The 20,018-nt window shown below is 39.1% G+C and overlaps 1 long non-coding RNA gene across 1 annotated transcript in view; it reads left to right on the top strand.

Annotated features, from left to right (window-relative positions):
- The window catches only part of LOC136845741 (uncharacterized), a 48,807-nt gene that overhangs the window by 10,705 nt on the left and 18,084 nt on the right, over nucleotides 1-20,018 (top strand). Inside the window, exons 2-3 of the long non-coding RNA XR_010855234.1 lie at nucleotides 276-526; nucleotides 13,538-13,694. This is a non-coding gene — a long non-coding RNA (uncharacterized lncRNA). The remainder of the gene's footprint in view (nucleotides 1-275; nucleotides 527-13,537; nucleotides 13,695-20,018) is intronic.

Consider the following 20,018-nt stretch of genomic DNA (forward strand, 5'->3'; position numbering starts at 1 on the left):
AGAAGAAAAAACTGATTGGAAAACTTTAGACACTCAGACTACTTGAAAGGTAAGAGTGAATAGATGGTTCAAAATAAATGATCCTATTAAATTTTTACTTTTTACACTCTATCGTCCTCTCACCTGACTCAGGAAATATAGCTAGCATAATAGAGAGGTAATTATTTAGAAAATAAATTTTATCATAAAAATTTCTGTCTTGACTTGTTAGCATTTTAAAACTTACTCTTAACTTCTTTGTTATCTTTAACTATAATTTACTGTTTGTTTTTCAGGGTGACTGTACCACAGTTAGCAATAACAGCTTTTGTGGGTATTCTTGGCGGTGTGTATATATGGAAACCACTCCTACTTAGATATAAATCAGAAAACCCCAAATCAGAATCCTTGCAATCCAAGTGAAGCGCATATTACATACGAAAATAATTTTCAAGTCCTTGGAAAGTGAAATGGATATACTTCGAAATGCCTGGAACTTTCCAATCCTAAAGTCAGGATTGGCACTATCATTTGTTATTGTTTTTGGGTAAGTTATAAATATTTACATTAAGATACTAACCATTCCTTCTCAGAGCAGTTACCTTGATATTTTAAGGATGAGCCATCAAAAAATTATTTATTAACACTTGAAGTTCCACGAGAATAATTAATGCCTCTAAAGTGAATAGGGGTATTCTTCAACTATGTCACCTTTCCAAGTCCAGCTAGACCCCTGAAACCCTAGGTTCCTTGATGCGAGCAGGTCATAGGAGTTATAGCTACATATTATGATTATTTCTTTAGACCTTTGTTGCTGTCCCAATGAAATATGTACTGTATATGTTAGTCTTTGATATTTCTTTTACTGTGTTCAGAGTGATTGTCTATACAGTAAATAACATAGTAAAAATGGATGTAGTTTATGGATGCTAGTTAGATTTGAAGGAGCATAGAGAAAGGATGACATGCCTCTTCATCCATGGAAGTAGAGTATCTGACATTGTTGAACATTTATGTCAAACATTCCTGGTACTGGTTTTGACATTGATGGACTGACAACCTGGATAAGTATTGTACATATTGTGACAATAAAGGAGACTGTCATGGTTGAAACACTGTTTGGTCAGATTGTCATGGTTGAAACACTGTTTGGTCATCTTTTGATATTTATATATTCAGATAGTAAGCTCCCCACTAGAAGTTGATATACAGTAGCTTTGACAACAGTCAAAGGATTTGGCTGTAACAGTGGTCATATACCGTCCTGATTTCTGCCAGAGTCTGTAGGTAGGAGCCCCCATTGAGGAGTTACTGCCTACAGTATGTCAGTTACACTTTAGATAGCACCTAAAAGTTCTTTTTCACTTTTCATTGAACTCTTCCAGCTGAGCTGTCCTTGCCATAGTTTTTACCCCTCATTTAAAAGCAATTTCTTTAGGTCAGCACCAAGAGAGTCCAGAAATTTGACTTGGTGGTCTGGTTAAATTACTTGTAGTAATGAATAGCTGATTCAAGAAAAAGAGATGTTACAAAGAAAGTTGAATTTATGTCACATATTTGAACCAGCTGCTTTGAGGTTTGTACTTTTTCCAAAGAGAATGGTTCTTCTACTTTCTTAAGGTCAACTTTAATGTAACAGTGAAGTATAGTTTTGCTTCAATAGAGGAAAATTATTTCTTAATCAGAACTGTAATTCCTAGTGTTATTTATCATGTGTGTCCGGAAGTTATGTTAGTTCACTTCAGGCAAGAATCAGATATTTTTAAATCATTCTGCACAAATATAATGAACTGTTATACAATATAACCTGAAATCCTCCCTCTCTCTCTTTTGGCAAGAGAAATTGTATGGAGTCAGAAATTACAAGAAATTACAAGGTTGAAAGAACTTTGTCATAATAAATGGGAATGTATTCTTTATAACAGATATACCCAAGCCAAAATTTGGTTTATTATAAGGAGCTGTTTGAGTTCTACAAAGAAAACTTGAACGATAAATAAAGATTGTAGATGAAAAGAAAGGTAAAAATCAGTGAGGGGTCTTCATAAACTCTGAACAGAAGTACATTTTGAGTAAATTGAAATTCCTTGTTTCAGTAATTACTGAGAAGACCACTATGCCACAGACTAAAATTCTGATGCGACATTTGCGTAATAAAGGAATAAAACATTGATAATTTTATTTCACTGATTTTCAGATACACTAAGATTCCTAAGAAAAATGTTAAAAATACTTTTAAAATAGTTATTTATTATATAAGCGCAAACAAAATTTCCAAAGAAAACTGCTCTAGTAACATATCAAGGTGGTGATTGTATTTAATTACTGTACTTTGTAGTAGTACACGAGAGTGGAAAAAAGAAATTGTCACACAGTGGTGTTAGGTATAGTTTGTTAAAAGCAGTGGTCAATGACTTTATACCTGGTGTAGATAAATATAAAATTTATTTACAAAACCCAATACTGATGTATCCCAGGAGGTAATGTTAACTTCTGACTGATCTTCCCTTGTAGTGGTACTGAGAGGTTGGCTCCAGACTGTTCTGCTGAGGCAAAACACTAAAATGATTATACAGAACTGAAAGCACTGATTTCTCCTTTATCTGTAGATGATTGGAGACTGGCAGCTTGCCTTGCTCTTGCTCAGGTCTTGTCTTGCTCTGTAGGTCTTGTCTGGCTGCACTATCTTGGGCCGCTATTTATATAGTTTGCACATCTCTTGAAAATGCTGGGATATACCCTATATACTCCACAAAGAGTAGTTGTTACACTAATCACAGTCAGCTTGACCTGGAAATATCTTGAACAAATAAATTATGTAAAACTTTAAGAAAATCATATTGTCAACCTTAAAAAATAAGTGATACTCAGGTATACTAAAATTTTTTCACTTAATATTACTGGTCAAATTCTCAAAATAAGTGTCTATTTGAAATAAACAACTAAAGTTCTAGGACATTACAGTAAATGAAAGATTTCACTTTTCAAAAACAGTGAAAGAAGACCTGGGAATAAATTACTATACTTTTAATGACAAATAAATGAGAATAAGTAAACGCTGAACTTTCTTATTTTATGTTGAATTGTTTAATTACTTTACAAAAATTCATTGCATGAAATTTAAACTAAAATCTGTGACAAGCATCCAGGACTTTGTTTTGATTCTTGATCTTGAAGGAAGATGTGGCTGAATCAAACTTCCCAAATCAAGTTACGACCTACAGTCCCCTGCAAGTAAATAGTCACGATCACAAACAAGGAGCTATTAAGTTAATAGTCAAGTCTGTTTGTAAAATAATGCCAATATATCAACTACACATTGGAAAAGGGTAATACTATAAAAAAAGTATGAAAAATGTGCCTTAAACCTCCATAAAAAAAATTACAGTTCTTTGAACAACATTTTGGTTTAGTTGGTTCTGAATAATCATAACTGTGTTAATTATTGAAAACTGAAGGTAGTATTTATTAAGACACAGGGATATGGATATCATTCTGGCAGTAATAAGTCACTGCACTGCAAAGTCACAACCTTGATGCCACAAACAATAAGGTGACTTATTAAGCTAATGCAGTGTTGGCTGTTAGGAATTTCTGAAGAATTCACTCTTGAAAGGTTTGTCGTATCATGGCAACAAAGATCAACCTCTTGAGTAGGAGTGATAGCTGCTATAACTGGAAAACTGCTTAGGTTTCTTCAGATGCAAATTACAGGTTGTTTCCTTTTTTTCCACACCAAGGAATCAGAAGTAAAGGCTGCAAAACAAATATACAGCATCAAACAGAGCCATCTATTGTTAAGTATACAACTGCTCAACAGAGTCAGTCATCTGTTGTGCTAATTTGTAAGTGCACTTTTAAATTTGAGAGAAAATAAGTAGTATTAAAATTTACTTAAGAATTGAAATCACAAGCTAACTTAAAAAAAAGGGATTTTGACAAAGGAAAAATCTATTTCTGGAGAGGGGACCGTGTCACCCGGTGAAAAAGTCCATTCAGCACTTATTTCTAGGTAATTCCGTTGCTAGATACCAGCTAAATGAAATGCTGGAGTTACTACCCCCAGAGCGAGCTCCATTAGATGGAGTCGTGTGTTGAACTATAAAACACAGAACCTTATCTATAGAGATCCCAAAGTCAAAGTCCACAGAGGGTGCATTACAAACCCATACACCACTTTCATGGACAGTACACAAATCACAGCTAACCGCATTCCATGAAACAACACCCCAACAGAATGATGTTTACTATGAGGACACGACACATGACGAGTGGGTCACCCGGGTGACGGGTCCCCTCTCCAGAAATAGATTTTCCTTGTCAAAATTCCTTTTTCTGGATCGGGTCCGTGTCAGCGATTAACGTATCTTCAGAGAAATAAATATCATTCTTAAACTGCAAGAGATAACAAAATGTAAGGGAACAGAAGACCAAGGTCCATCAAAAAATTTTAATTGCTACTTAATAATAACAAATAATGTACAAATGTAACTGATGGGAGCTTAAAATTAACATAATATAAAAAAAATATACTTAAACAAAATAACTATACAAAATTGAAAACATTATAACATAAATGTGTCAATTAGACAAATATACAGATAACACGGTCAGGTGAGAAAGTCAAGGCACGCCTGACCTTGAAATGACTGTAAGGGGATAGCTGGGTGGAGGAAGAATTGACTAGGAATCAGAAGGAGGTACCAGAGGGAGGGACAACGTTCCTGCACGCGACTACTGAAATTTAAGAGCTTCTAAGGATTTCAAATAGTGACGATTTGAACCAAGGGTGACTTCCAACCAGTGTATTTGGTAAGATCCATGAAATTCATGTAATGAAGTAGTTAATGGAGGTGTACAGCTCTAATATCATGAACTCTTGGGACTGAGTCAGGATTAGCCTGCTTGATAAAGTAAAGGATTTGCTGTCTAATAGCAGACATGAGATATTACCCCCACCCCTTCCTGATAAAGAGGCCCAGATGAGATGTGAGGAGCTGTCTAAATAAGCCCTCAATGTATGAACTGGACACAGGGACAGGTCTTGAGGAGGAATTTTCCAAGGCGACCACCTATTCTGCGGATCTTCATTTTTGGCTAGGAATTTAGGGTGAGAATCATAAAACCTCCTGATGGAAGGAAGTCGATAGTTTGGGTTCCTAGAGAGTGCAGACAGCTCCTGAAATTCCTACTTTTGAAGCTAGGCTAACTAAGAACAACGTTTTCCTCAATAAGGAAAGGTAGGGACAAGACTGATTATCGATATCTGAGGCTACTTCAACGTCATTCAAAAACCAGGAAACCATATGTGGGCCCGGATGCCGGTCTCAAGTGGGTACTGAGCCTTAGGGATGGAAGAAAAGTAAAGGATCTGGTCAATTTTGAAACCGTACAAAAAGCCACTTTCGTAAGCCGACTTGACTGTGGCGTAACAGTACTGGAGGCTAAGCCAGCTACTCAAACAGTGATCTAAAAAAGGAGATTGCCAAATTTATGGTCATTACTGTAACCTCAAATTCTTTCTTCAAAAGAGTGCTAGCTTCTTAACTGCTGAATTCGTACTGCCGAAGTGGAGATACCTGTATCTGATTCCAAGAACATGGTATTGACAGGATCAACAGCATCCTTTGAGCCACCAAATTTCATAAAGTTCACAAAGCCAGGGCATTTTGAATTTTGAGAAGCTGACACAGTCTGAGTTTTTTACTACTTGTGTTAGTTTCGGACTGGGAGTTTGGATGTGGCAGTTTCCAGTTCCAACAGAAGTGGAAACCAGCTGCTCTTTGGCCAGTGAGGAGCCACTAGAGCTGCCAAGCCCTTGAATAATGTCCTGAGTTTGTGAAGGACCTTTAACAACAAGTTCACTGGAGGAACAGATAAATCTTCTTTCCCACCTGTTCCAATCAATGACATTGCGTCCATTGAAAAGAGCTTGAGGGTCAGGTTGGGATCTACATGTGGGAAGCTTGTTGTTGAGCTTGGTTGCGAACAAATCTGTCCAGGCCGGAACTTGGTTGCAGATCCAGGTGGGCGAGGCTCTGTCCACAAGGGGACCACTCCGACTCGTGGGGGTGCGCTTGATAGAGAATCATACAGCGTTCCGGACCCCTGCAGATGATGAACCAGGTGCCACTTGTTCTTGCACGCCAAGGAGAAAAGTGCAATCATTACCTGGTTGATCCGGCTGGATTTTGAACCTCTCCTGTTTATGCAGTGGACTATGCGTGGCTGTCCAGAACCAGCCTTCTGTAGATCTTCTTGGGAAGAAGCTGCTTCAAGGTAAGGGGAAGACCGCCATGGCCTCCAGAGCGTTTATATGGAACTGGCGGGCGTGGGGACCAAGTCCCCTGCACTTCTTGGTGTTGAGAATATCCTCCCCACCGGCAGGAGTCCTATGTGGATAACCAGCGGAGGAGAAATTTGCAGGGGACTGACTTGGACAGGCTCTTGACAGTCACGACCAAGGCGGAGTCTCTTTCAGATGGAGATCAGAGACTGTGTCTCTGGGGCTGATATTTGCTTTCACGACTCCGCCACAGTCTGTTGATATCTTTCAGTTTTACCTTCAGCAACCAGATCTGTACTGGGACGAATGAAGGGCCCAAAACTCTTCTTGGGCCCGTCGAGGAAGCTCGTTGGACTTGAGAAACTGTCTGGTTGCTCTGGCTATCTCTTTCCTCTTGGGAGGAGGAAGAGAGAGCTTGTGAGTGTCAGATCACTGGATTCTAGCCGTGAAAACAACCCAACCGGAACCAGGCGGGACTTCTCTGTTTACGAAAGCCCAAAGATTCTAGAAAGTCGACCACCACGGATGTAACCCTCCGGCATTCCTCGGCTGGATGCCCAGATGATCCAGTCGTCTAGATACGCGGCCAGCGTAATCCCTTGAGACCGGAGTTGTTGTACGACCGTGTCTGTCAACTTGGTGAAAATCCTTGGGGCTATGTTGAGGCCGAAAGGCATCACCTTGAAGGAATATGCCTGCCTTCCGAGCCTGAACCCCAGAAAGGGGAGAACCTTCTTGCAACCGGGCGTGATAATGGCGTCGAAAAAGATCTGAGAGGTGGATTACGGCTCCACGGGGCAGTAGGGTCAGGCAGGAGACTGTAAGCATCTGAAACTTGTCGCCTTGAATGTAGGAATTCAGGCGGGACAAGTCCAGAATTACTCTCCGTACCGGAACCCTTCTTACTAGGAGTTACTGAAAGAGCCTGCCTTGGAATTCCGGTGTCCTCACTTCCTTATAACCTGTTTCATAAAAGATCTTCCACAAAGTCCTGAGATCCTTGAGTGGAGCCTGATAAACTTGACTGGTGGAGCTCAAAGGAGTTACCTTCTATGGTCTACCCAGAGCTCCATAGTGACCAAACTAATATCAAAAGAATTCTCTTCTAATTCTGGTCTTTTGGCCAGGTATTGTGTCATAATGATTAACATTATAACACATCATGGAGTATATAATGGACTCAAACATAAGAGGGCACTTTCCTTATCTTCAACAAAGCTGAAACCAGTTTTTCCATGTCAAATTAACCTGCAAGAAATTGACTATTACAAGCTCATCGCATCTTCTCTGTTTACAACTGGGCCGTTAAAAGACCAAGGAGCCATTACTCTGTTTAGTCTGTAGTAGACAGTTCACGCATACAAGTGCTCTGAAAAATTCGACTTTTTTCTCCGTTTTCTTTATCGAGGATTATGGAAACATCAAAAATAGCAAGATAATTACTTAATATTAACAAACTAGTTGAAAGTTTTTAGTTTTAAACTTTTAGAATTTATATAATTTCATTGTATTAAAGCCGAACTCCTCGTTGATCGCTAGCCTACCTAGTTCAAAGCGTTGATTGTTACCTAGTTTTGTAAAACGAAAATTGTTTTAAGTTCTAACTAAATGTTTTAACCAAAGAAATGTTCACAACTTACTATTAATATGGAAAATCCTTTCAGATTATGCTGATGTCTACAATAATTTAGGCAGTAAGTGAGAACAATTCAGACTAGATTAATAGTGGATGTTGTCTGTAGCCTATGTAACATCCTTGGATTACATATCCTAAGTGGCCTACCTTTTCTAGAACCCTAATTAGAAATCAATATCTGAGAATAAATCGATAGCCTAACAATGAGGCTACATATTAGGATAAATTTTTTTCCCTTATATATAAGCCAGTGCACTTTAGCATGAGCTAAATCGAATAATAAGCTTAGGCATTACCTTATAATTAGTTAGATGAAATAATAATCTACATATTAGATGAGATTTTCCCTAGCCTTAAGGCTGCATACTGAACTAAGCTAATTGTGTTTTGTTTATGCAAATCCATACACTAAACTGTAATAAAATAACCAGTTTAGGCAGTAGCCTAGATTATAAGTTATAACCTGGTGGATGAGAGGTTTCACTAATGTTACACAATAGTGATTACTGTTTTATATAGTAAACCAAATAACCTAGGATTGATATAAACAACAAACTGATTAGACAAATAGTTGAATAATTATAAGGTTATAATAATTCTGAGTTACTGACAATACCCTATACCAAGTTAAGAAAGAACAAATAAGCCTAGGTTATACAAAAACAGTAGACTAGCCTAAATAAAATAACCTATTCTGTTTTAAAGAACAAATAAGCCTAGGGTTAAACATGATCTATCCTAGCCTAAATAAAATAACCTATACTAGGTTAAAAGAACAATTAAGCCTAGGGTTATACATAAACAGTATCAGCTCAAATAAAATAACCTAGTTTTTACGAACTTGCAACATATCTGCAAAAGTTATATACTAGTAGGTCTCATGCAGCCGTCTATATCCCAGTTGAGATTTCTATATAGAAACTATATTTTTTTCTTATATACCCTTTTGAAGACAAATGCCTTATTAGCCTAACAGTCATGATACTCTTCATGGCCTGTTGTCTCTCCCCATCATAAAACAGAATAAGGCAGATTTCAAAAGGTTCCTTGCACATATCCAGAGTTTCAGATGGCAATTAGAACGTATGATGGGCCTGCTGCATTCTTATCCCAACATAGATCCAATACATAGATTGCAACTAAAATATGAGACAAATAGCTTGGGTTAGTTATGCAGAAAAAGATGTGAGACAGACCTCATCAAAGGATAAAAAGAGTTGGAATTAGATACTTGGCCTTAAATTTGGAAGGAATCTGTGGTGAAACAGGTCACCCTGACTCCTCCATCTGCATGACAAACTCACAGATGCCTCGAATGATTAGATTAAAACCATTGTTAGGTGGAGGGAGGTAATCAGCTACTCAGGAATTGTTATATCAAGTTCTTGAGCTGATGACTGTCTTTGTTTTATAAAAACTCAAACCTCCAGAAGAGAGGACATAACCACAGTATCAGACATCAGGAGGTCTGGATCACATTCACCAAACTCTCAATATGATAAGGATTAGCCATATTTGATGGCACAAGCAAGGAAGTGGCACATGTCTGCAGTTCACCTCAAAACAGGGGGTCTCATTGTAATAGCAGACTCTCTATCAAGGAAAACGACAGCCTCAACAGAGTATATGTTGGACAACCACTGTTATTCAATGAATAAGCCAACATGCTTCCACAATAAATTAGAAGAGAATTTCTTTGATATTAGTTTGGTCACCATGGAGCTCTGTAGACCATGGAAGGAGCATTTTGAGGACAAACAGCGCCTCAGTAAAAATAGGTTTTTCCTATGTCAAAACCTGTTTTTAAATCATTCTGCACAAATATAATGAACTGTTATACAATATAAAAAATCCCCTCTCTCTCTTTTGGCAAGAGAAATTGTATGGAGTCAGAAATTACAAGAAATTACAAGGTTAAAAGAACTTTGTCATAATAAATGGTAATGTATTATTTATAACAGATATACCCAACCAAAAATTGGGTTTATTCTAAGGAGCTGTTTGAGTTCTACAAAGAAACTTGAACCATAAATAAAGATTGTAGATGACCAGAAAGGTAAAAATCAGTGAGGGGTCTGCATAAACTCTGAATAAATTACATTTTGAAAATTGAAATTCCTTGTTTCAATAATTACATGGAGAATATCAGCTATATCCCAACTAAAATTCTGAACGACTTTGCTTAATAAATGAATAAAAACATTGATAATTTTATTTCACTGATTTTCAGATACACTAAGATTCTAAAAGGAAAATGTTAAAATACTTTAAAAATACAGTTATTTATTATAGTGACAAACAAAATTTCCAAAGAAAACTGCTCTATTAACATATCAAGGTGGTGATTGTATTTAATTACTGTACTTTGTAGCAACATTGTATAAAAGTGGAAAAAGAAATTGTCACACAGTGGTGTTAGGTATAGTTCGTTGCGCAGTGGTCAGGTCATTAACTTTATACCTGGTGTAGATAAACATAAAATTTATTTAAAAAAGCAATCTGGATGTATCCCAGGAGGTAATGTTAACTTCTGACTGATCTTCCCTTGTAGTGGTACTGAGAGGTTGGCCCCAGACTGTTCTGCTGAGGCAAAACACTAAAATGATTATACAGAACTGAAAGCACTGATTTCTCCTTTATCTGTAGATGACTGGAGACTGGCAACTTGCCTTGCTCTTGCTCAAGTCTTGTCTTGCTCTGTAGGTCTTGTCTGGCTGCACCAATCATGGGCTGCTATTTATATGGTTGCTCCATCTCTTGAAAATGCTGGGATATACCCTATATACTCCCAGAATAAAAGTAGTTGTTTACATAATCACAGTCAGCTTGACCTGGAAATATCTTGAACAAATAAATTATGTAAAACTTTAAGAAAATCATATTGTCAACCTTAAAAAATAAGTGATACTCAGGTATACTAAAATTTTTTCACTTAATATTACTGGTCAAATTCTCAAAATAAGTGTCTATTTGAAATAAACAACTAAAGTTCTAGGACATTACAGTAAATGAAAGATTTCACATTTCAAAAACAGTGAAGACCTGGGAATAAATTACTGTACTTTTAATGATAAAATAGAACATCAGTTAAATGAATGAGAATAAGTAAATGCTGAACTTTCATATTTTATGTTGAATGGTTTAATTACTTTACAAAAATTAATTGCATGAAATTTAAACTAAAATCTGTGACAAGCATCCAGGAGTTTGTTTTGATTCGTGATCTTGAAGGAAGATGTGGCGGAATCAAACTTCCCAAGTAAGTTACCAAAGGCCTACAGTCCCCTGCAAGTAAGTACTCACGATCAAAAACAAGAAGCTATTAAGTTAATAATCAAGCCTGTTTGTAAAATATTGCCAATATATCAACTACACATTGGAAAAGGGTAATACTATAAAAAAAGTATGAAAAATGTGCCTTAAACCTCCATAAAAAAAATTACAGTTCTTCGAACAACACTTTGGTTTAGTTGGTTCTGAATAATCATAACTGTGTTAATTATTGAAAACTGAAGGTAGTATTTATTAAGACACAGGGATCTGGACATCATTCTAGCAGTAACGGTCACTGCACTGCAAAGTCACAACCTTGATGCCACAAACAAAGGTGACTTATTAAGCTAATGCAGTGTTGGCTGTTAGAAACTTCTGAAAATTCACGCTTTGAAAGGTTTCAATGTATCATGGCAACAAAGATCAACCTCTTGAGTAGGAGTGATAGCTGCTATAACTGGAAAACTGCTTAGGTTTCTTCCAGATGATACAAATTACAGGTTGTTTCCTTTTTTTCCACACCAAGGAAGCAGAAGTAAAGGCTGCAAAACAAATATACAGCATCAAACAGAGCCATCTATTGTTAAGTATACAACTGCTCAACAGAGTCAGTCATCTGTTGTGCTAATTTGTACTTGGTCACTTTTTAAATTTGAGAGAAAATAAGTAGTGGCAGCAATATTTAGGACAAAATTGAAATCACAAACTAAAAAAAAAACTTTTATGGAGGGATTTCTTTACTTCACTATTCTCAAAACTGCAACAAAAAATGTTCCTTGAGCAACTACATAAAAGAAAATTAATCCATCTCATAATTTATACTTTGAGAAGACCCCCACTTTAGAATAATTGAAATGTTTGTTCTCAACTTAGGCTGCTGAAGTAAACTGTGCCAACGTTGAGCTTTCCTGGAATGCTCTTCACTTAAGACTTGTAGCTCTGGAGTGCTGTGGCCTACCTTATGATCCTTGGACTTTCAATCTTGCATCTTGGGATGGTGGCTTGTAGTCTGTCTATCATAGATAAAGTTTTTAGGAACACATTTCCTTTGGGCTGAAAAAGTAAGTTTTAAGTAACCATATTCTTCCAACTTTAAGTCACCTCTGAATTTTAAGCATCCAGATTTACCTGAGAGATAAAACTCCATGGACAGATTGATTCATGTTAAATTATTCCTTTGGTGGTAGCAGGTCAAATTTTGTTTTGACTTGAAGAAGGGGGACCAGGGAACCATTCATCATCTTCATAAAGCTACTTTGTCTTATAAAAATTGTAATAATTTGCATCTTGCTTTGCTGTCACATATAAGTCTGAGTGCATCCCATGGCCATGGCCTTACTAACAATGCCCAGTCCAGTTATGACTTCTTGTTAGCTTGAAGACTTCTGTTTCACCTGCTAATCTTTAGCCAACAGGTTCATGGTCCAGCAACTCTAGAAGTTCAAAGCTCTCTTGATCTTATGGCTGAGTCCATCCCACCTGAGTAGGCACTGGGCTAGAACTCTTAAATGAGTTTGTGTAGAAAAAATGTAACTGAATAGAATAATGCAGTATTCATAAACACATTGCTTTACAAAATAATGTGCTAATCTCCCAGTTCCTTCAAGTTGAATCTGGTTCAGATTGCACAGAGAATTAGGTGGAAAGAGGGGACATCTCTTTTGTCACATTTCTAGAAACGGCTGCTATGGAAGATTAGCCTTTTTGGAGTACTGTATTGAGTTTTTATATGAAGTTAAATTTTATTTTCAATAAATGCTTGCAACTTTAATCCTTGGTTTTAGCAAAATTGCAGTACTGCCTCTCCCGCTTGATTTTTTCTTCTAAGTTATATCTTTCTATCACATCCATAAAACCGTGTCAGTTTCTTTGTGGCCACGTAGGTCTCCTGGTAACATCTCTGACTGTAGCACTTCATGTTACTTCATCTGGAAATCTTTCCAAATTGTGGTGAGTACCATTGTTCCCACATTTATAGTGGTCAGATTTATAGAGCTTGCTGTTTTTTTATCTTATCCTGTATTTCTTTGCACACCTTGCCTATTTGAAGGCTGCCTGGTATGTGGGCCAATTTGTTGTAAAAACTCACCAACAATAAAATACATCTGTTCAACTTGATGAAAAGAAAGTGTGATTTGCTAAGATGGATTTCACAGAGCAAAAATCCAAGATGATGCTAGTGATTGGTTAGTGTAGACTGAACATTTTTATATGGAATCATCCTTGCAGTATAGGTTATTATGCTTTGGAATGTAAGCATTTTTCCCAAATTTCACATGCTTAAACAACTCTTTATTAAATGTCCATGATATGCATTGGCCTGTGATTATCATTAATATAATTACTATTCTCCTTTTTTTCAGTTACAAGTATATTGGTTCTCCTTACTTTAAAGGACGACATTATGATGAACAGGAGATGTTAGCCATGCAACTTTATGAAATGAGGCAAAAGAACATGCAAGGAAAACAGTCTGAGGATAGTAGCAGACAATCACCCAGTCATCAAAGTTAGAATTAGGTAAAGAATGTTTAAATGACCATTTAGAATTATTGTTTGTTCCCACAAAAATACAAACCTGAAGTTTTACATACGTGACTTACCAAGTAATTACATAGCTATAAGTTAACTTGCACGGCAACTTAAATGAAAAAATTCAAGGGTAACGCCTCAAAGTATAGTGCAGGTAACTGGTCCTACCCACTAATGGGAATACCAGGAACTACTAGCAGACAACCTCATTTTGTTTCTGCCGGTGCTTGAGTCAGCACCGAGTGTCGATGTCAACTTTGTTCTTAAATTTGCCAGTCGGAGACTGGATTTCAGTAATGTATTATTGGTGATTTCGAGCAACCTTCAAGCCTACAGCCTTCAGGATCAGTATTTTATTGTTTGTTTTTAAGATCTGATTCAAGTTTATCATATTTCGCTACAATAGCAAATTCACAGTCAAATTGTTTAACTACTGGTCAAATTGTTTAACTACTGGTAGTGTAGTTTACCACGCTACCACCTTTACAGTAAACCCCCGTATTTGGGTTCTCATGATTCGCGGACTCACGCATTCGCGGGTTTCTCTGTGGAACATATCTAGCCATCATTCGCGGAAAATTTGCCCATTTGCGGTATTTTTCACATAAATATTCACTAATTACTGTATTTTCATATAATTTTCATGAGTAAATGCACTTTTTGTGATAAAACTATTAAAATACTCAGGTATAAGCATTTTTACAGGGTTTTTCTTGTGTTTAAACTATCAAAATGGGGAGTTATAAGTGTTTTTAGAGGGGTTTTAAGTATTTGCGGATTTTAGCTATTCACGGGGCGGGTGTGGTATGCATCCCCGCGAATACGGGGGGTTCACTGTACCAGTTATGTAATAAATGTAAACACTGCGTTCGTTGTCGAACCAATATTTGTGGTAATGAATTACTTATATGCAAGTTTCAATTAATGTACGTTAGGATTTTAGATGTGTCTGTATGATGATACTCTGTGTACTTCAACTATTGCCGGTAAGGTTAACTTTCCTTTTCCGAAGAACTTAATAACATATATATTTTGTTCACTAATGGGGCGACATTTTTGGTAGTGTATACATATCAGAAAATCTCAAATAATGTTTGATAGGATTTGAGATATGTCTGTATGATGGTACTCAGTGTACTTCGAGCTATGTTGATAAAAGTTAACTTTCCTTTTCCGAGTAGCGTAAAAAACTTAAAAATTGAGTTCGTTACCTTGTTTACTGATTGGGGTGATAAAATATAAATACAGGCAGTCCCCGGTTATCGGTAGGGGTTCTGTTCTGAGGGTGTGATGATAACCGAAAATTGGTGATTTTCGGCAATTTTTGGGGCTTATCGGCGACAAAAAGTGCCAATTTTCAGTTATCGGCGCCAATACCCAGTTATCGGTGCCAATAAGAGGAAATTGGCAATTTTCAGCGCCAAAAATTGCAGATTTTTGTCGCTAGACAAGCGCCGTAAAACTGGATCGCGTTAACCAAGCCCGCCATTAACCAGGGACTGCCTGTATTGCGTTCTTTATTAACCAATTTTTTCAGTATTGAAGTGCATATCAACAAGTCTCAAATAATGTTTGATAGTAATTGAGAGATGCAGGCAGTCCCCAGTTTACGACAGGTCCGGCTTACGATGTTCCGAGGTTACGACACTTTTCAAATATATTCGTCAGAAGTTATTTCCTGGTTTATGACTCATGTTCCAGGGTTATGATGCATTGTATGCCGATCAGATGGAAGAAATATGGCTCCAAAATGGCAGAATAATCAAAATTTGGAGTTTTTTTGGATGAAAAACTCAATAAAAATGCAGTCTACATCGTTTTCAACACACCCAGAGCATTAAAAGTAAGATTTTCTTGGGATTTTTTATGATTTTCGATGATTTTTCGGTTTACAATGATTTTCGACTTACGACCTGGTGTAGGAATGGAACCCCCATCGTAAACTGGGGACTGTCTCAGACAGTCCCTGGTTATCAGCCGGGGTTCCGTTCTGGGGGTGCAATGATAACTGAAAATTGGCAATTTTCAGCGCTTTTTTGGCAATTTTTGGGGCTTATCGGCGCCAAAAAGCCCCGATTTTCAATTATCAGCGCCTCTGTTAGATATGTATCAGTGCCAATACCCAATCATCGGCGTTGATAAGCAGAAATCTGCGATTTTCGTCACTAGGCAAGTGCTGTAAAACCGGATCACCATTAACCGGGGACTGCCTGTATTACACTTTCATTTGCTGGGAACTGAAAAAGTGTTAGGGCAGAACGTAGTAATGAGTTTTTGGGTATTACCTGAGCAGGGCTGGAAAAACAGGCTTTTCATAACCTTAAGTGTTCTGACAAGGAAGTTGTTTTGCCCTCAGTCTAAGAACGCATTGTTCTTCGTCATGTATGGACTTGATCTTTTGAGATCATTCTTAGTTTCAGGAGAGCAGTATGCCTGCTTTTTAATGAAGGCTAAAGATGCTAGAACATCTTCCTCTTTAGCCTTAATGCATGTACGCCCATTAAGTCCATCCTACAGTCAACCTAATGGAAGTATTATTGTTTTTCTCTTCTCACTTCTTCAGAAAGTTTAACAGTGTTAAAATTTTTTTTTTGCAGTACCTTGCATTTATTAGTAACTGGCTTGGCATCGTGGAAGGAAGCAGAGGATTTCTTCCTACTTTCTCTTCACCCTGTAGCAAGGTAACGAGTGTTGTGAGAACCACGGGGTACAATGTACCTGGAGCACCCACCACTTTCAGTGGATGGGTCATGGTTTTTTTTCCAGTGCAGGTGACAGTTTTATCTGTGTGTGTGTGTTTTTTTTTTTTTTTTTTTTTTTATTGTGGTACTGCGCCCAGGGCAAGGCACTTTTGAAGTTTTGCAGGCACTTTCGAAGTGTTGCTAAACTTCGGTTAGCTCCTCCGCTGCAAAATTTTCAATTATGCTTTGCTAGCCATCAGAGAACTTCCCTCACTGCAAAGTTCCCAGTAAAGTAGGGGCAACCTTTGGCTATACTGCCACGCTTACTACAGGTTAAGATGAGCACCGACCAGAGGCAGTTTTCTATTGCAGGCTCTCTTAGCTAATAAGGAACTACAAGCATTGTATTCAATGCTAGCATTTTTTTTTCTATTTCAAATTCATTACATGACGTAATATTTTGGATTAGAATATGTCCATTTTCCCTCGTCCTTTCAGTGTGGAATCAGCTATGTAATTACTTGGTAAGTCACTTATATAAAGATGACATTTTTATGATAAAATAAAATTTTATATATACTTACCAAGTAATTACTTGGTCAGAGCCCTCCCTCCTCCCCTCCATTGACATACAGTAAACCCCCTGCAAATAGCTAAAATCCACGAATATTTAAAACCCCTCTAAAAACACTTATAACTGCCTATTTTGATAGTTCAAACAAAAAATCCCTCTAAAAATGCTTATACCTGAGTATTTTAATAGATTTATCCCAAAAAGTGCATTTAGTCATGAAAATATAAAAATACCGTAATTCTTGAATATTTCTCAGTAAAAAATACTGCGAATGGGTGAATTTTCCACGAATAATGTGTATATAAGTTCCACAGAGAAATCTGCAAATAAGTGAGTTCGCGAATCGTGAGACTGCAAATACGGGGGTTTACTGTATGGCATCAACAGAATGAGGTTGTCTGCTAGTAGTTCCTGGTATTCCCATTAGTGGGTGGGACCAGTCACCTGCACTATACTTTGAGGCATTACCCACAAATTTTTGAAATTAAGCTGCCATGCAAGGAAACTTATAGCTATGTAATTACTTGGTAAATATATATAAAACTTTATTTGTTCCGACACGATATACAAACCGTCAGTCTTTTACATTAGGAATTACTTACAGCGAAGCTGGACACGGCCGTTAAACTCTTGAACAAGGTGGTTAGGCAGTAACTACTGCCAGGCAGGCGGGAATACTGGCCTGCCTGGGTGTAAACATTCCAGTTTGCTTTCGGCCGCCATGCGTTGCAGATGTGTTTTCAGATCTCTCTACTGGACTGTCGTTAAGCTCTTTTTTATCCTGGTGGGATCTTCCTGTATTTTTGTGTATATATTGCGTGTGTTTGATATTTATTAATACAAACCCACGATTTGTGATAACCTTGCATAAGCCATTGTTCCCCTGTGTCTGTGTCTCGGGTTTGACGGCCAAGGGCATATTTAGAGGGACGTAACTGAGTGGGAATGCTTCTCTTCCAGTAGCCCTTTATTTAGATACTGAAGGCGTCCCCCAGTACGTTCGAAGATATTAGTTGGGACGTAATATCTTCGCTCCCCTTCTTTGATCGGGATGAAAAAGTTCGCTTCCCTTCTTGGGCTCCTGCCCTCCATGTATAAGGACATGACTACTTCCTTCCTACTTGTGCTGAGTGGTGTTTTCGCTACCTGCGCTATAAAGAGTTGCTGGGGGAGGTTGTGGGCGTCGTCGGTAAGTTCTGCTTCCACGGCGCCCTTGGTGGCCTCCCCTCCTTCCTTCTCTCTCCCTGTAAGTTCTTCCTTTCTCTCCTTCAGTAGAGATCTGTCTCCTTTGCCCTCTTCGCTCACTTGTTGGGCGAAGACCACGAGGAGGGGGGCGGTGGGGCACAGGCATCGGGCGACCTCTTCTAAGGGGCCTCCTCTTGCTGCGTAGGGCAGTTCTCCTCGTAGCGAGCGGGTCTCCCTCTACTAATCATCTTTGCTTTTTCTTTCAGGTTGACAGTGACCATCACAGGCACAGCAGTAGTTGGCTTGATATCTCGGAATATCTTACATGAAGGAGTCCCGACGTTCATTCAGTGTTGCTTTGGGATTGACCACAGTACCTGGTTGGAATGGCACAGTTTCACGTCGGGATCACTCTGACTCTGTTCCCGCCGATGTGGATCGATTGCTGTCATTGCTGGCCTTCATGTATGCTGTGGCACTGTCTCTGGCACATCTGTGGTCCATCTGCTCCTGCTGTTTCCTGTGTTATGCTTCTGTTAACTTGACGACAGTCTCTGAGCGGCTCTTCCCGGTCTCCTGCTGCAGCCATCCTGATCGCTCCTGTCGTTGCTGGTGATGTTCATGTGACATTCCTGGCTGTTATTGTAGCTCCTACCTTCCAAACTGCTTCTGTAGCTCCTGCATTGGCTGTCCTGATTGTGCTTGCTGCTTCTCTTGGTGGTCATGCCCTGGGCTGCATACGTTACGTTCCTGCCTAGCTGCCCTGAAGGTTACAATGCCCACCATCCTGTAGAAGATGTTGGAGTGAAGGTGAAGGAAGTTGCCTTGTGAAAGTGACATTCCTGGCCGTTGCGGTAGTTCCTGCCTTCTGAACCGCTGCCGTAGCTCCTGCATGGGCTGTCCTGATCATGCCCGCTGCTTCTCCTGGTGGTTGTGTCCCAGGCCACTTCCGTTGTGTTCCTGCCTAGCTGCCCTGGAGGTTATGATGTTTCGTGTCCACAATCCTGTAGAAGATGTCGGAGTGAAGGTGAAGGAAGTCGCCCTGTGGAAGTAGCCGCTGTCTTCTTCCAGCTTCTTCATCTTATCTTTGATTTCGTCTTCTGCTGCCTCTTCCCATCCTCTCCCTAGGTCCAAGGGGGTCCCGGGAATCGGACAGCCCTCTGTTGGCCGAAGGAGAGGAAAGCTGCTTCTTTCCCCTTGATGTCCTTGGATGTCTAGGGACTACCTCCTTCTGAGTAGGCAGTGGATCTCTCGTTGGCTCTTCCCAACCTTCAAGTTAGGAAACCGATTCGCATACCCCTGGGTTTTGTGTTTCGGGAGCTGCGGGCATGCGGACCTCGGTTTGCAATCCCGTTCCCAGTCCTAGAGGTTCCACCTCTAAGACGGGGGCTGCTTTGGGCGCTCGTGCACGAGCCACTCTGAGTGCTCGAGATTCTATGGAATATCGAGTATCCCGATCTGGTCTGAAGAGTACTCTCCCCGGCCCAGTTCGGGAGCAGTGCGAGAGAAAGGGCCGAGGCACCCAGGTGTCTCAGCTCTTCCTCCCAGCACCACAAGCGCTCACCGAGTGCTTGCCAGTGCTTGGTTGGGTTCCCAGCCTGGTGTTTCGATCCTGTCGGTTCGAACACCAGAAGAAGCAGGGAAGAGATTCCCTTTGGGAGTCCTGCGGGACTTCTAAGGGACAGCTCTCTTCCGGGAGACAAGTTTCTCTCGTTGGCTCTTCCAAGGGCGGGAGCCGATTTGCATTCTCCTCTGGGGACTGGCTTTTTGGGGCCATGAGAGCACGGCCTCTCGAGGCCGCGCCCTTGTTGCCGGTCTTGGAAGTCTGCGTCTAAGACTGGTTCTGAGCCAGGTTCTTTTCGATTTCTTAGG

This window comes from Macrobrachium rosenbergii, chromosome 14, assembly GCF_040412425.1.
Source record: "Macrobrachium rosenbergii isolate ZJJX-2024 chromosome 14, ASM4041242v1, whole genome shotgun sequence".
Taxonomy (NCBI): Eukaryota; Metazoa; Arthropoda; class Malacostraca; order Decapoda; family Palaemonidae; genus Macrobrachium; species Macrobrachium rosenbergii.